Source organism: Macaca fascicularis, chromosome 1, assembly GCF_037993035.2.
Source record: "Macaca fascicularis isolate 582-1 chromosome 1, T2T-MFA8v1.1".
In the NCBI taxonomy this organism is placed as follows: domain Eukaryota; kingdom Metazoa; phylum Chordata; class Mammalia; order Primates; family Cercopithecidae; genus Macaca; species Macaca fascicularis.
Window position 1 is genome coordinate 149,960,418 of NC_088375.1, and position 17,812 is coordinate 149,978,229.

At 40.0% G+C, this 17,812-nt stretch overlaps 1 protein-coding gene across 16 annotated transcripts in view; it reads left to right on the forward strand.

The window, feature by feature from the left end:
* Positions 1 to 1,101: 1,101 nt before the first annotated feature.
* Positions 1,102 to 17,812, forward strand: part of SSX2IP (SSX family member 2 interacting protein) — a 47,506-nt gene continuing 30,795 nt past the window's right edge. For 8 of the 16 annotated variants that reach the window (XR_012418238.1, XR_012418241.1, XR_012418233.1 and 5 more), the window contains exon 1: positions 1,362 to 1,486. The gene's annotated coding sequence lies outside the window, so the exon portion shown is untranslated. Of the gene's footprint in view, positions 1,274 to 1,361; positions 1,701 to 10,034; positions 10,162 to 17,812 lie in introns of those variants that run through there. The other 8 variants (XR_012418235.1, XM_065519439.2, XM_074002892.1 and 5 more) reach the window with 3 other exon arrangements.

Sequence of the window (17,812 nt, forward strand, 5' to 3'; positions counted from 1 at the left end):
CCCACATAAACAAAAGTTCTTGGGGCCTCAATAATTTTACAAGTGGAAAGCGGTCTTGGGACCAAAAGATTGAGACCACTGGTTTACTCAGGCATATCTTATTCCTCCCTGGGGTTGCTGAAGTCGGAGCTAAACTTTCCGGAGCTCAACTAAGCTTGGCTCAAACCTTTTAAAAATATAACTGTTAATGGTAAGGCCACCTGGGCTCAACAGCAGGTAGTCGGGCCTCTGATTGCTTAGGCCAAAGGAAAAGAGGAGGATTTCGTTGGGCCCTGAAGTTGTCACCGTGGCGTGCTTCTTCTGCTTTTTCTGGCCTTGATCTTTCATCCAGGATTGGGGATACGTGCATGCAAACTGGCAGGCGGACATTCCTCCCGCTCTTGTTTTTCAGTGTTAGTATCTTCTTCACTCATACTGTTTTGGTTTCAAAGTGCTCTCAGGAGCCTCCTTAAAATATCAAACCTGTTTTTCGCCTTTTGAATAAATCCCTTGGCTTCACCAAAACTAAACAAAACAAAAATCAAAGTACATCTTTGTGGGTAACCCATATGCCTGTGATTTCTCCATCTGATCTCCTTCCTTTCTCTGGCCTCTTTTCTTCCCCAGTGAATTTTAGGCTGCCATGAAACCAGGGAGGAGACGGCCTGACCCTGACCACGGGTGCAGCAGGCATACATTTTCATTGCACATATTTTGTCGAGTGGGTGTAAGACATTTTTGCATAAACTGAGAGTTCACGAATGCCATTTCTTAGTCTTTCCTTTGCCCGCGGTCTTCTGCCCAGATCCATTTCTTTGCCCTAATTTTACAAGTAACTTTCTCCCGGCTGGATTGTTTGCATCCACGACTCCCAACGCTTGAACCTCCCGTCCCTTGGGCCTGACCTAATTCTAGGTGCCGGCTGTTTATTTCTCCACTTTGGCAAACGCACATGGCTCTTCTGGAAGCTTCACTTTTGCTGCTAGGCTGGGTGTTGGGGTTCAGTGGGGCTCGGAAAACGTGCTCTAAAGTAGCCACGACCCCTGTCCCCGCAGAGCCCCCGCCCCGGACGCTGCAGGCGTCAGGAGGGGGCGGGGAGTAGGGAACGGCCGGGTGAATCACAGGGCGTAACAGGTGCCGCAGCCGCAGCTGCGCCAGCAGCGCGCGCGGACTCCAGGGATAAGGTCTTCTTTTTCTCCGGGTTTTTTTGGAGGTGAGGAGGAGACTCCCGAGGCCCCCACCCGACCAATGCAGGCCGCGGTTGTTCATCGCCTAGCAACTGGCGGAGCCAATGGTAGGCGGCGGGGCCTGGGGCGCCGGCGCGCGGGGGCGGGGTGGGAACCTCGGGAACCTGGGGAGGCCGGGAGGCTGCTGCAAGGGGCGGGGAAGGCGGGAGCCCGCGGCAGAGGAGGGGCCGCCGGCTGGAGGCGCTGCTGGCCCTCGGGGCTGCGGGAGCCGGGCTAGGACGCCGAGCGGTGACTCCCCGCCGCTCCCGGGGGCCGTGACGGTGAGCGGCCGTGCCTCGCGGCGGGGATTGTGACGCGCCCCGCCAGGGAGGGGCGGGCGGGGGTGGGCGCCGGCCAGGGGCGGGCGCCCGAGGTGAGAGCCTGCACCTGGCTCAGAGCCCTGCTGCTGGGCGCGAGGCTCCGCGCGGCTGTTGGGGCCGTTGCAGGGTGCGGGCGAGCGTCGACCCGGGCCGCGTCTGGAGGAGGTAGTGAGAGGTAGGTGCTGGACCCGGGACCGCTCTCGCTGGCGTTCGCGGAGCTGCGCCCGCGGAGTGCTCTGACCCGGGGAGCCCCAAACCCTGCCTGGGATGGAGCGAGGGTGGCGCCCGGCGTCGGGCGACGAGCAGCGCGGAGACGTCGGGGAGGAGGGGATGGCCGATTTGGGGCTGCAGAGTCTCAGCAGCGGCCGTGGAGCATGCGGGGTTTGGCGATTTGCTAGTGCAGCTGCAAGAGGCAGTCTTCAAAACCAGTTGTTGGGTGGCCGGTGGCCGCTGCAGTGGAGGAGAGCCCCGATAGTGGTCCAGTAAAAAGTCGAGGGGAAGAATTTACATCATCCAAGAGGCAGGCATGTGTGAAAATACTTTGGTTTAGAATTTTATCATGAAAACACTTTGGTTCAGAATTTTGTAGTTAACGACAGTAAACTGAATTGTGAGCTCCCTGCACATTTTTTGAGCCTATGTTATATGTTAATTGCCCAGTTAGGCAAATCGCTTGGGCCCAGGACATAGAATGTATTAAATAATTTGATGTCTGCACGTATAATAAGGGAATCTTTAGATTATTTCCCAGTTTCAGGACCTATCGTTGTAAATGCCAAACTGCCATTTCTAGCAACACTGATAAAGTTCTTGAATCTGAGAGAATTGAGATTTCTCTTTTCTGGACGCTGTAATAGGTTGATGATTAGAAAAGAGGGTGATTTAGAAGTGTAAGGGTGGAGGCTTCTTGAACTTCCTGGGCTCCCTAACAATTCAGATTATAGTCAAGGTGTAGAGTTGGCTGTGGGTGATGGATGTCATGGAGCCTTTCATGGTTCATGGGGGTTTGGCTTACTGTGGGGTAGAAGAAAATTCTGGTACTCCTACAGTTTGATCCTGAACTAGAAAGGTTGGTATGAGTTCACTCATTTAGGAGACTGAATAAAATTTGTAAAGAATTAGAAATTTGGAGAGAAAAATGCCTTTAAAGTTTGCGTCAAGCTATCTTGAAATTTAGAGGTTAGAGGTAGATTTATGAATTTGGATCCAGTCGGCAAAACGTGATCCATCATATCTCTTTTCCTAAAACTATCAACCTACAGGCCTAGGAAGCTTAGGTTATTCATTCACACTAAACAAGTAAGGAAAGCTAATAGCTAATTTAACACTGTTTTGCCTGCTGTCAATGAAAGTTTCTCAAACAAAACGGTTCTTTGAGAAGAGGGTTAGGAACTGATAGTTAAAACGAAAGCTCTTTTAGTGACTGGCTGAGCCTCTTAGACCAAGTCATTTTGTACCTTTCCTTCCCTTCTCGTTCCCCAGCTGTACAGGGAAGATAATAAAGCTCATGGATTACGTAACGTGGGTGAGACAGCTTGAAGATAACTGTGAAGACTTAGTTATTCTAGGATGAAATGTGGAGATCTCCTCATAACACATTGTGCCTTGTGACAAGACTTGTTAAAGCACATTATGTTCTAAACATAATGAGGCAGATATATGAGAAAACTAAATGTTATGCTGAAATTGTTTGCTAAAGACCTCAAGTCTGGCACAATGTCCGATTATATACTTGGGATCTCCTAGTACTTGACAGTCTGCTCTTTGGCCAAAGCAGGCCGTGACACCGGTTTCATAAAGTAGGCGTTTGAGTGCCTTCTGTGTAATATGCACCTAGAGAAATTAGGTGCATGAAAAGACACCGCCCCAAAATTGTGTGATTTTAATTCATTTCACATGCTTAAGTTGGATCGATTTCAAAGATTTTAAAGTTTTTTTTCCATGTCTTTTACAATAGCTGTGAACATGCCTTATTGGTTTCCCCATTTGCTCATGACACAAAGAAGTTTTGATACGATGTGGGTTTGTTTTGTGGCTTTGGTAATGGCGATATGGTTAGCTAGTAGTGAAGGTACAAGTTATCTTGAATTCATGAGTTTATGGGATGAGATAGAATAGAGAAACGCACCATTCATTATTAGTAATGAAAAACATCCTAGAATCGTGCCTTTTGATTGTGGGCCAATGTTATATGTAGAACCAACAGATTTACTAAATTACGCTTTAATAATTCTTTCAATAAACATTCATTAAATGCTTAGTAAGTGGCTACTTGCCTGACCTGAGGTTAAAAAGATGAGTGTTGCCTTGAGGAATTTGTATTTTGGAAATTATCAGCATAGTGAAGGAGAGAGCAAAAAAACCTCACAAAAAGCAAATATAGGAAGGCTTTCGAAAAGAAAGAATTTCAGCTGTGTCTGGCAGAGGAAGTGGAGTTCATCAAGCAGCTGGTGCATTCTGCGGCAGTGTACAGTTAAGGAGTTACAGGTGGCTTGGTAGAGTTGGACCAGGGTGGGGTTGCCATATTAATAAGGCTGTAGAACAGTGCTGTGAACATTGACCAGTAGGTTACAGGGAACCTTCAGAGGGTTTTATGAAGGGGAATTATATTTGATTTTTACTTTAGAAGGATATTTCCACCAAAACCAGCATTTTGAGTGATCCAAAATGTATTGAGCATAATCCAAATAATATCTGAAAGACAGGGGTCTCACACAGCAATTAGACTTGAGGTATATTTTGCTGAAACCCTCAGAAACTGTAGAAAAGCAGAAATAATTATACAACAGACCTTTCTTGAGTATCTTCTACTTTTAAGACTGGAAGAATAGGGATACAAATTAAATAAGATACTTCCCCATTTTCAAGCAACCTGCATTCAGTAGGAGAAATAACACAATTATGCAGTACAGAATCTGGGTGTCAGACATAAAAATGTCAGATTCTAGCAATGTAGGATTCTGAGATGAGAGAAGAAATAGTCTTTCAAATTAGCAAAAATAAGTTTTTAAATAGAAATTAAACTACAAGCAGTTAAACATCCAGAGCAATCGTAACTACGGTTCTCGTCTTTTAACTCTTGCTTCACACATACCCTTTTCTCATATTCTCTTGAGTCACATTTGATCTACCATACTACTAGCTATGTGATCTTGTGTTTGATCTACCATACTACTAGCTATGTGATCTTGTGTTTGATCTACCATACTACTAGCTATGTGATCTTGTGCCCTGGTTATCGCATTTGTGAAGGATGATAACAATACCTACTTCGGAGGGGTGTGATTAGAAAAATAGGTTAGTATCCAGAACAATGCCTAGACAAATAGCTCATACTTATTGAGCACTTAATATTTCTACTTGATATAAAAATGCTGTAATTGAATAAGAACTGACTTTAAAGGCAGGATTATTTTTTGTCATGTTAAATCTATCCATGAGCATCTAATAAAACCTGTACATTCAGAGAAACTAACATTCTTTTAAACTCAGATTCTTGAACAAGTGATTTTCCTTTTATTTGGTGATCATCTTTCTGAAGTCTGATTTTCATTTTTAGCCTTCAGCTTTGTCATTAAGTCACTAATCACCAAATCCAACACGTTTTTAAAATTCAAAACCTGCCCATTCTATGGCATTTGCTGCTGTGTATCACCCTTCCTCTTTAAATCTCTTCTCCCTTGGCTTTCCTGAAGTCCGTTCCCCCATCTCTTTGTATCTCTTGCGTCCAGGTCTCCTTCACTTACTCATGTTGATGTTCTTCGGAGTTCGTTCTTCTGCCCCTTTTTTCTTTATGAATTTCGTCTATCTAAACGTGCTCTGATGTCTTGTGAGTTCTAGGCCTAGAGTTTAGCCCCGTGTGAATGTCTCATGAGGGCATCTCCAAACCCAGTAAGCTGCACAAAGCTCATTCTCTCCACACATTTGCCCAAACCCAGTTTTACTAACCTTACTCCTCTGTTCCCTTTATCTAAATGACACTATTATCTGTCAGGAGCCAAAGACAGGTTTTTTACATGGGAGAGTAAATGCCTCCCTTTTGTATACTTGTCACCATGTCCTGTCAGTCCAACTTCTGAATCATTTCTTACCTGTTCTTCGCTATCCTCAGTCACTGACTGAGTCAGCCATCTGGTTCCTGACCATTAATTGCCCAGTTTACTATAATATCTGTCTCAAAGATTTTTTTTCAGATTATAAAAGTATTGTATGCTTTTTGTAAAAAAAAAAAATAAGATAAAAAGCAAAAAAATATTTAAATTATGTATAGTTCTTGGCATACAGTGAGCACTGAGAATATATTTTTGTGCCACGGTGCTAAAAAATATAACTTATTTTGCAGGCATTAAGTTTGGAGGAGATTTGTAGAGAAATATTGTTCTAAAAGAATTGTAGGACTAAATATGATTTTAAAATCGTATATAGAGCCTAAATAGTGTTCAGTAGATACTTAAAATTCAAGATGGGTTCCAGCCACTGCATATACTTTTCATTTGCCTGTTAATTGTAGTCTGGTTGTGGTTTCCTGTCTGAAAGATGTCTCCTTCGATTTGATTCTCTATTCTATAGCCAAATTTTAGGAATATCTCCCTGCATAGGATCTAGACTATAAAAGCAAGCCATCATCATAGAAATAATCTGTAAGTACAACCCATCATTAGCCATGTTGTTTTGTAATGAGGCGATAGGCTCAGAGAATTGATATCATTTGCTCAGCATATTTGTTGAGTGTCAGGAGGAAACCAGGCCTGTGAGGCTTTGGAATCATAAATAGCTAGTTTTTAGTCTTTCCAGGTTGAATAGCTGGATTTTATTTCTGTCTTCCAGGTTTGTAACTGTAAGTTACCTAATCTGTTGCCTCAGTTTCTTCCATCAATAAACCAGTGCTATCTTTACTTCTTCCTTGGGCTAGTGTGAGGGTTAAGTGGTGCAGCTGATGGAGCCCCATCTGGCATGCATTAGGTGCTCTTGAATTCATCATTAGCTTCTCTCCTACCAGTTTCACATAATTAGCTAGTACAGGAGTTATTAACCTGCCACCCGTGGATCCTTTGCAAATGGATGGCTTCATAGATCCTCTGAAACTCGAGCCCAAATTGCCTGTTCTTGTACTTTTAAAGGAAGAGGGTCATTGGCTTGGGGTTTTGGGGCCCAAAACATTTTAACCCCTGAGTTGACAGTAAGGCCAAGAACCCAGGGCTCTTGGTGCCTCCACAGTCAAACTGGGTAGAATTTAGAATTGTTTGAAATATTTGAGGAACATTATATATATATATTTAAAGCATTTTAAAGGACTTCAGGTGTAAAGAATTAGTTTCCTTGGCTCATGACACATTTGTTTAACTGGTGCATTTATAGTTTTAATAATACAATAAGCACCACTTAACCCTCTGCATAACCCTATGGGCCCCTCCATTTCTTTTTCCTCTTTCCCTCACCTGAGGCAACTATTTACTGAATCCTATAGCCATCATTCCCTTGGTGTCTTTTAAATTATAGTTTTATTGCATCACGTAATTTAAAACTGTATATGTTACATGCCCTGTCTTCTGAACATTTTTATTATGTGTCACTGAAGTTTTCTGATTACTGCATAATATTCCATTTTGTGAATATGGCATAATTTATCCATTCTCCTGTTGGTGGTATATGGGTTGTTTCCAGGGTGATACTCTTGTGCTGCTCGCTGTTGTGAAGAATGCTGCTGTTTATGTGCACACCTCCTGGCACACATAGGCAAGAGTTTCTCTTGGGTTTCACTAGGAGTGGACTTGCTGGGTTGTAGAGTATGTTAATAGGATAAATGAATGTTCAGCTGATGAACTATTGGTTTTTCAGAGTTTCCGCCATCTTCCAAGGTTTAATAAGCTGCTTAGCCAGGCATTCCCTAGGCCTGTTATTCTCAACCTCCATTTACTGCTTTAGAACACTTTTATATCATTCTTGGAACCCATTTTGTGGGACCCATAGATAAGAATTCCTTTTCGATTTTCTCTAATTGAAAGTGCATATAAATAGAATGCTAATTTATATTGAACAACATTCTATAGAACACAGCAGTGATTCTCAAACTTCGTGTCAGAATTACGTGGAGGTTCTGCTAAAACACTGATTTTTCGGTCCTTCCACTAAAGCTTCTGAACTGTAGGTCTGGAGCAGAACTTGATAATTTGCATTTTTAACAAGTTCCCAGGTGATATTGATGCTGCTGGTCCCAGGGTCATACATTGAGAACTATAACCAATGATTGAATTTGGGCTAAATCATTGAAAAAAATGATGAGTAGATTTATTAATTATGTTTGGTTTCTTTGTTATTTCCAATGCCTTTAGTAGATGTTATTACTATTTCATTATTTGAGGAGTGAAATACCAATAAATAGTAATTTAAGAATTTGATTTGGACTTCTTAGCTGACTTTAAACCTTAAAAGTTGATAGACTTCTAAAAAGTGACTCTTTTTTTCTTTTTTCTTAATAATCTTCTTCTAAGAATATGATTGCTGCTATTGCTGTGTGTACATTGGAAGAATTTGAAACTGATACACAGTTTCTAAATTGCCATGCTCTTGATTCATACCCTGAATCACCTTGCTCCTTCTCTGAGCTGTTACCAATCAAGATTAGATTGTAAGCCCTTCTAAATTGCATCATGGCCAAAGTGTTGACTTGTCTATCATATTAAGACAGCAGCAAACCTTACACTAATACGTCCTTGGACTTGGACATTTGTTCGGCAATCTCGACTGGGCTCCAACCTTGAATGAGTGATGATGCCTAATACCGAAATGGAGTACAAAGAATATGCTGACAAGCTTGCCAACCAAGAACTCAGTTGAGGTGGTGGGAGAGAAATTGTATTCCTGTTAGATCTGTGCTGTAGTAGAGTTCATATTAAGTGTTCTAGAAGCACAAAGAGAAGGGATGGCAGTGCAGGGAAAGCCTGGCAATATATTTGCTAGATTTTTCAAAAATTTTTTTGAATTGTTACGTACAGAATTTAATATTTTGTCTGCTTTTGTATAGTTCCCATTCTAGTTATTCAGTTGGCATAATTATTTGATTGTAATTTAGTTTCAGGTGAGGTGGTCAAGAAGAGAATACTTGTTCAGTTTGAAAAAGCAGCTTGAGGGGAGGAAGAGCATTAGGACAAATACCTAATGCATGCGGGGCTTAAAACCTAGATGACGGGTTGATAGATGCAGCAAACCACCATGGCACATGTATACCTATGTAACAAACCTGCACGTTCTGCACATGTATCCCAGAACTTAAGAAAAAGCAGCTTGAATATTGTATACTCCCCCCTCTCCTGTACAAAAGATAGTAGGGTGAAATGTGAAATGTGCTAGACTACCAGGGTTTGAATTTTGGCTTTGTCATGTTCTAGCTCTGTGTCCTAGGTCAAGAAAACTCCAGGCTTCAGTTTCCTTATCTGTAATGGGGGAAAGTATTTGGATCATTGTAAGATTGAATAAGTTCGTACACATAAAATGCTTAAAAGTGTTCCAAGTAAGTGCCGCGTGCTTAATAAATTATTGTTATTAAAATTAGGTAGAATCTCATTTGCTAAACATTGGGTTATAAAGACAATGTGTGCACATTGTTATAAAAATGTGAAGAAAAGGCAGGAAGTGATGGCTCACGCCTAATCCTAGCACTTTGGAGGCTGAGGTGGGCGGATCATGAGGTCAGGAATTTAAGACCAGTCTGGCCAACATGGTGAAATCCTGTCTCTACTAAAAATACAAAAATTAGCAGGTATGGTGGCATGTGCCTGTAGTCCCAGCTACTCGGGAGGTCGAGGCAGGAGAATAGCTCGAACCCAGGAGGCAGAGGTTGCAGTGAGCCAGATCACACCACTGCACTCCAGCCTGGGTGACAGAGCGAGACTCCGTCTCAAAAAAAAAAAAAAAGTGAAGAAAAAATAATTTTAATATACATAGCTGTAGTCAATTCCATATTGGGTCCCATGAGAAATGTAAAAATCAAAAGATAATAGAACTGGAAATTCTTTAAAGGTCATCTAGCTTGACTTCATAATTTTACAGATGTGGAAACTGAAACTCAAAGAAATGATGACCGGTTCAAGGTTGCTCAGTACATAATAGAAATGTTGCTGAGAACCGTGGCCTCTGATGCTGCTCAGTCCAGTGCTCTCTCAGTACCCTGTGCAGCTTCCCTGAAGTGACAGCACCCTGGAAAACGAACAGTTTAATTGGCAGCCAACTCCAAAACAGATGAAAACATTAGCAATAAAAAGTCAGTGTGTAATGGAATATCAAATGGTATACATAGATTAAGTCCCTACTGTCTTTAACTTTGTGAGCTGCTCTCTTGAAGCGGAAATGCACCTTCTTAGTTATATTCATCGAAGGTTGAAAGATTAAGAGCATTTGTTTTTGAAGAGAGTGTTAATAGTTAAAATTTCCCTCTTTCCTCCTACCAAGGTTGGATTGTTCATTAAGCCAGGGGGAGAGTCCACGTTTGCCAGGTCTGCCAGTACTCCAAGGGCTTTGCCCTTGACGATACCTGGGGGAAAGTCTGGCCTCTGCATTTCTGTTTCCTGTCTTCCCGATGGGCCGGGTTCCCACAGACATTCCCACTGAAGTAAAGACTGCATTACCCTTGCTCATGGGTATGTGTGCATATGTAGAATAGGTGCTAGAAGTGTACTTGATTGGTGGTGGGATTGGTCTTAGTTGAGATTTCCACTCAAGGGCAGGGATTGAGCTAAGAGTGCTTTCACACATTATCTCATTTAATTGTGCTTGAATACTCTGCCGCTAAAAATTTTACAGAATAATACATGCTCCTAAAATATTCAAGCTGTATAAAGATATGCTGTGGAAGAGGTGAAAGCCCTGGCCTTCCACCCCTCCCTATACCCAATCATTCCATCCCCAGGAATGTAATTTGTAACAGTTTGTAACTTTTCCAGAACTTTCCCGTAAATATATAAAGGTAGTTTGATTTAACAAAAAATGGCGATCATACTGTTCTAATTAACCTGTAACTTCTTTTTTTGTGCTATACATGCAGATTTGCTTTAATCTTTAATAATCCCAGAATAGACTGGCTGTACCATATGCGTTGGTTTTTAATGGTTTGTCCATGATGGATATTAAGATTGTCTCTAGTTTTTGCCATTTCAAATAAAACTGCAATTCAACAATGTCCTCAATATATATTATGCTTGCTCTCTTATATGCTTAGAAGTATAATTGATTAGTGGGAAGATTTACACATTTCAAATATTTGTTAATTGTTGGAATTGCCCTCTAAAACAACAAACTACTGATCTCTGGTAAAGAGCTATTTCCCTTACATAATTGATTATCTTAAAAAACTCTAGGACATTTGTATAATTTTCTAACCAGTTTTTGCCTAACAGGGCTGCTTGCCGTTTTATTTTATGAATTTTTTATCACTCATGCCATTCTACCATTAGTTTTGGCGTTTGAGAATGGTGCCATTTATCCCCGTTTTCCTCTGCTTATCACAATTGCCTTTTAAAAACATAGATTTTTTCTTTGTATGAAAAAAACATTCATTTATAGAAAATTTGGAAGACAGTAAAAATTACATTTTTGTGCATGAAAATTCATAAAGGAATGAAAGTCCTGCCCTTGCCTTTTCCCTATTTTTTAAGTTGGTTTTTCCTTGCAATTTTTTCTGTCCTTATAAAAACTTTAGTGTTTATAGAGCAGAATTTGTACCTGTACATATCTACTGACACTTGTTTTGTTTTGTTTTTTTCTAAGGACTAAATAAGCTCATGTTAGATATGGTTTTGTAACTTTTTTACATTACTTAACAAAATATCATGGAAGCCTTTCCAAGAGTAAAATAGCTAATAATAGCTAGCATTTATTGAGCACTTACTGTGTACCTATGACCCTTTTTTAAGCCCTCTACATGCATAACCTTATTTAATAAAATTATTAAAGAAATTTGATAAATTTACTATGTAACCACATAATTTTTTGAGGTAAACTGCTTTTACTCTCCTTTTGCAGATGAGGAAAGTGAGGCCCAGAGAAGATTTATGTTTAGGATCACTTAGTCTGTAAGTGTAGAAGCCGGGGTTTGGAACCAGATGGTCTGACTTCGGATTTTAACTCTTTTACTGTACTGTTTCTCATACTACAGCAATGATCAGTTCAAAGACATATAAGGAATTTAAAGAACAGCATGTAGCTCCCGGCTTTCTAAGCTGAGGATAGCTGTGTGATGGCAGATTTTGGCCAGGAGCTTCATTGAGATTATATCCCTCAACCCAGAGATACACATGAATTATTGTACCATAATTTGTGTGTTCACACTATTTTATGCAGTCTGAGCCCAACTAGGAGATAGATTGAGTTCTGTCTTTATTGGTTCTTAAAGGAGTGGTGGTAGGAGATGCTGCTGCTTGAGCCCCTCACCCACTGAAGCAACAATGTGTGACGGTTAAGAGAATGGGCTCTGCAGTCCAGTGTGGGGTTGGGGGTTGGAATCCTGCCTCTGCCACTTGCTAGCTCTGTGATCTTGGGCAAATTAACCTCTCTGCCACAATTTCCTTATCTGTAAAAGGGAAAAAATAACAAAGTTGTTGTGAAGATTGACTTAATTATATACGTAAAGCATTTAGAATAGCTCCTGGCACATGTGTTATTAAACCAGTATCCTATGTCCTAGTTATAGTGTACTTAGTTTTCCACCTCTTACTCCATTAAATACCCACAACCTTAACAAGCAGATTATCATCACCCTGTTTTACAGGTGAGGAAACCATCTTGGAGAGAGAGTCTTGGAAATAAATGTTTTCGTCAAGATATGACCCAGTCTGTTGACCCGGGCCTCTGAGGCTTGCATTGTTTGCACTGTACTTTGCAACTATAAATCCTCTATTGGCCACAGAACATCAGGAAGGCACATTATTAATATCAATTTTTGAGTTCGTACCATTCATGTATATTTAGATTTTTGAGGAAGAGTGTTTTTCTATGGAAAATATCTATGAAATTATACCACTCAGAAGAAATAATTTAGGTTTTAAATTCGTAAAGAGTAGATTTTCTGAGAGGTTGGACTTAATGTTTCTGTACTGATGTGCGCATCTGAACAATTTTCAGGTGCAGAGATATTTCTAATGGAATTCAAAGCTACAGTCTCCTTTATAACAAAATCATAGTTGAAAGTGATATTACAGTTTTAAATAATTGTAATATGTCTAGTTTTTAAGAGTCAATACTGATAACTAAATTCTTAAATTTTAGGACTGAATTTGTAAGATAGGACTAATGTTGCAAGACTTAGTTTTATCTTCTTAACCTAACAGTCTGGTAACTCTAACATTGTGAAATTTTAGCAAAGACTTTAGTTAGCTCTATTTGTGAAAAATTCTGTGCAATACTTAGAAGCCCAGATGGTGTTAAGTTACCATGTCCCTGTGTAATGGAAAGCTATTATTTTCTGTCAACTGCAATTGTTTTAGAATTCTGAGTAGGTAGGCATTTGCACCTTCTCAAGTTTGAATTTCAAGTGAGTTTGAAAAGAACACTTAAAAGTAGTGTACTTTGTGAGGGAAATCTTGTAATCAGGATACCGTGTTTCTGCGGAGCTCTCTTTCAGTTTGTGGCTGCAGAGATTTGGCGGTGAAGACGAAAAGACAAATGGGAATTGAGAGTAATTCTTTTCTCTAAAGGATTGACTCTTCTTTTGCTACTTTTCCATTGCTCTGTTCCTTTATCCACTTCTGCCTGCCAGAATGAACATGTTAATTGGTTACCAGTTTTTGAATGTTCATTGATTATGCCATCCTTTAAGTTTAGTGGAGGGGATACAGAAATGTAAAATGTGTGGTACTGGAGAGTGTGGCTGGGAAAGATGAGACAAACCAAGTATGTGGAGGGCTTAGAGATTGAACTTGGTGGGCTGGAGTAGTTGGAGGAGGTTATGTGATGGGGACGGTGGTTGTGCACTGTTTTGTAAAAGCATTAGTTTTGAGATAGGTGCGAGAAGAAAGCACAGGTGGAGGCACAGAGGCTGAGTGAGTGTGCTGTACGTGGGACTCAGTTCATATTGTGAACATTTACCGAGCACCTGCTGTGTTTCAGGTACTGTTGGCTACAAAGACGCATACGTTCCCTGCCCTCTAGAAGTTCATAAACTAGTGGGGAAAGCATCTAACCGTAATAGTATGGAATGATTAATTGTAATACTGGTTGATATCATTGTTAAAAACCTGATCAGCGGCATTGGCATCATTTTTAGTTATGTTTCAGTAAATTATGGTGTAAGTTTTAGAAGGGACTCAGGAATTGCTCAATAAATTTATATATATTTAACATATATACTTAAAAACTTGTATGAGTTATCTATTGCTTCATAACAAATTACTCTGAAATTTAGCAGCTTAAACAGCCAGCTTACAACAGATGAATCAGGAATCTGAGCACAGCTTAGCTGGGTGCTGTGGCTCAGGGTGTCTCACTAGGCTGTCAAGGTGTTGGACAGGGCTGCAATGATCGCAAGGTTTGACTGAGGTAAAATCTAGTTCTAAACTCACCTGTATGGCTCTTGGCAGGCCTCAGGTCCTGTCAACCTCAGACATCAGTTCCTTGCCACACGGACCTCTCATAGAGTTGCTTACAACGTGATGGCTTGTTTTCCCCAGGAAGAGGTATCTAAGAGGGCAAGGAATAAAAAACAACCTCAGATGGAAGCCACAGCCTTTTTATAACCTAATTTTGGAAGCGAAATCCCTTCACTTCTGCTATATTCTATTTGTTGGAAGCTAGTTAGTAAATCTAGCCCATACTCAAGGAACAGAATAACCCAAGGGCGTGTCCATCAGGAGGCAGAAATAACCGAGAGCCATCTTTGAGACTGCTTACTCAAAGTTCTACAAGGTATTGTTGTGTATTGAGAACCTCTTCATCTTTGGGTTAGAAGGAAAAAGATAGCTAGCCAAGGAACTTTTCTGATGGAAAAAAAACAGGTGTGATTAACCAGAACTACAAGATGTTTTTGCTAAAGGTCTGTAAAGTTAGTTTCAATGTTATGTTAATATTTACTCTACGATAGAGAAGTATAAACAAGAACAAAGCTATTGTTTTGTGGCCAAGCAGAGACCAATTTTATAGTTGTGCCTCAATTTAAGTAGTATATAAGTTCCAGTGAGAACTGTGTGCTCTGAATGGACTCATTTAAAGTGGATTATAAGAACACGGTCTTCTAAAGAAACAGTGGAAATCATTTTGATTATATTCTATTTTCAGTTCGATGTGCATGCATGATAGAGATTTACGTGTACAAAGTTGAAAGGTTGAATAGTGATAGAATGAAAAGAGCACAGAGTTGACCGGGCATGGTGGCTCACGCCTATGATCCCAGCACATTGGAAGGCCGAGGCGGGCAGATGACTTGAAGTCAGTAGTTCTAGACCAGCCTGGCCAACATGGTGAAACCTCCATCTCTACTAAAAATACAAAAATTAGCTAGTCACCCGCCTGTAATCCCAGCTACTCAGAAGGCTGAGGCAGGAGAATCGCTTGACTCTGGGAGGCAGAAGTAGCAGTGAGCTGAGATTGTGCCTCTGTACTCCAGCGTGGGTGACAGAGTGAGACTGTTTCAATAAAGGAAAAGAGCACAGAGTTTTGAAATCAGATTTGTTTCGTGGCTTCACAACCAATTAGAAATGCGACCTTGGGCCAACCTGTTGATCTCTCTGAGCCCTAGTTCCTATCTGTATAACAGAAAGCAAAAGAGAAAACATTTGGATATGAAGAATGACAGATTTAAGCTCTGCATGATTTTACCCAGAAAAGACCAGAGTTCCCTTTCTTATTTCATACCTAAAGTATATGGCATTGGTACTTTGCAACCCATAGCAACATATAGGGAAGACAGAGTACTTAAAAAGTACTTACTACTTCAAAAGTAGTAAGGTAACACTTTTACCAAAATTATTGTAAGATTTTCTATTACAGTATAAAGACATTGATTGGAATCTATGTTGAGAAGTACTTTGAACAAGGAAGTTTATTAGATGGCTATATACTTGTTTTGTACCACTAATGAACAAAACTGTATCTCCTATTTATGGATTACTTTATACATTTTTCTTAGTTTGATGTATTTCAAGATTGTTCTGTGACAATCTTAAATGAATGAAATGCCTTTTACAAGATATTTAAATTCTTTAATCTTCAAGTTTTGCTCATAAAATTCACTCATGAATTTGATCCATCTTGGAATTTGGGTAGCTGTATCTGAGACAGGTCTCAATTTAGAAGGTTTATTTTGCCAAGGTTAAGGACACATCTGTGACACAGCCTCAGAAGGACCTGATGACGTATGTCCAAGGTGGTTGGGGCACAGCTTGGTTTTATACATTTTAGGGAGACATGAGACATCCGTCAGTATGTGTAAGATGTACATTCATTGGTTCAGTCTGGAAAGGCCGGACAACTTGAAGTGGAACGGAAAAGGGGGCGGGGGCTTCTAGGACAGGTAGATGAGATGAAAGATTGCTTTCTTTTGGGTCTTTGATCAGCCTTTCACTGAATACACAATTTGCATGTGAGAGGGAAGTAGAGGAATAGCCACTTATGCCTTAGTCTGATTCATTGAATCTACATTTTTATGTAAATAATAGGGCATAGGAATCTATCAGATGTGCATTTGTCTCAGATAAGCAGAGGGAAAACTTTGAGTTCTGTCCTTTGTCCCGCACCTTGGAAAATAAGCTATCAATTTACACTGCAAGATTGAAATCCAACAGAACTGTTTTAGGGTGAAAATCTTGAGGCCCACAAGGAACTTTGGACAAATGTAGCTTTTTAATCTTTGTAGCTATTTTATTGAGGAGTAAAATGGGAGGCAGGTTTGCCTGATGCCGTTCCCAGCTTGACTTTTCCCTTTGGCTTAGTGATTTTGGGGTCCCAAGACGTATTTTCGTTTCATATATTCTAACAAATCATATTAGTAGAGAGAATTTCAGGTTACAGGTTACTTGAACTAAAACATGAATCACTACTTTTTTCTCCTAAAGTAACTATGGTAACAGTGCTAGAATAACTAAGTTTGCTCTTACTCCAATTCTGAGGAATAATCATGTCCACTATATAATGGCTTACTATTATTTGATTAATCTATATTATGAACGTGCTTTCCTGCACTGACTTTGTAATGGAGTCCTTCTTGGTTGCATTTGACGCTTTCAAATTGAAATGGGCTTGTGATGGTATATTTATGCAAAACAGATATGGTTCTGTTACCTTTTTTTTCTTTTGAAATTAACATTGACTTAGTTTAACATCTTCATAAAAAATGCTTTGCAACCTTCAGCAATGCAATTTTAGCTGTATTTGAGCTGAAATACAATAATATGCTTAAATTTACTGCTTAGTTTTAGGCTATGTATTGATAAAGAGTCGTAAGTCCCCTTTCTTGGAAAAACTGGTCGGGTAACTTTTCTTTTATCACAAGTCTCCTAGCATGTAATTGTTACATCATTGAAAAGAAGAGGATTCATGGAAACTTTTAGATTGTGTGAAATCATTACTGTTAGTTAAGTTTTTTGTTTCATAGGACTTCAAAATGGGGTTTTGGTTTTCGTTGCAAACATTTTGCAAAGTTTGTATCAGTAGGGCAAGGAACAATTCACTGTCTAGCCTGTAGGCACAGGAGAGCTAAATTCACAGAGAAAGGGTAACTGACTTAATTTACAATTTTAAAGAATGGGTATATAATAGACACATTTTGGTGTTCTTTCTGTATGAGGAGAAAAGACTCTTAAAGCACTATTGTCTTACAGATACCTTAACAAGAACACAGAGAAATTGGAAAGGTGCCTATTACTGTTTTCTTCTGACCTTGTTTCTTCCCCCAACCAGTTGATTATGAAATTAGCTCACTGCATACTGCGTCTTTATAAAGATATCTGTCTCTACATCGTTCAATAATTTGTGTTCAACCTTTATTAAGAGCAGTGGTGCATTTTGTTACAGGTTTTAGAAGCCTATCGTTTATACCAAATAGCCCTGTGTCTAGATGATGATGATGATGATGATGATGATGAATATTAGCTTATGTGTGTCTTCTGTGCCAAGCAGTGTGCTAAATACTTTATGACTTTTCTCTTGGGAAACTTAGGAGGTATTCTTCATTGTTATGGTAATTTACCTGTGAAGAAACTATGGCTCAGAGAGGTTAAGGAATTTACCCAAAGCTGAGTTATATTAGAGTAGAAGGGTTTATTGTCCCTTGGATTCTGTTTTACTTATAGTGATTATCTGAGA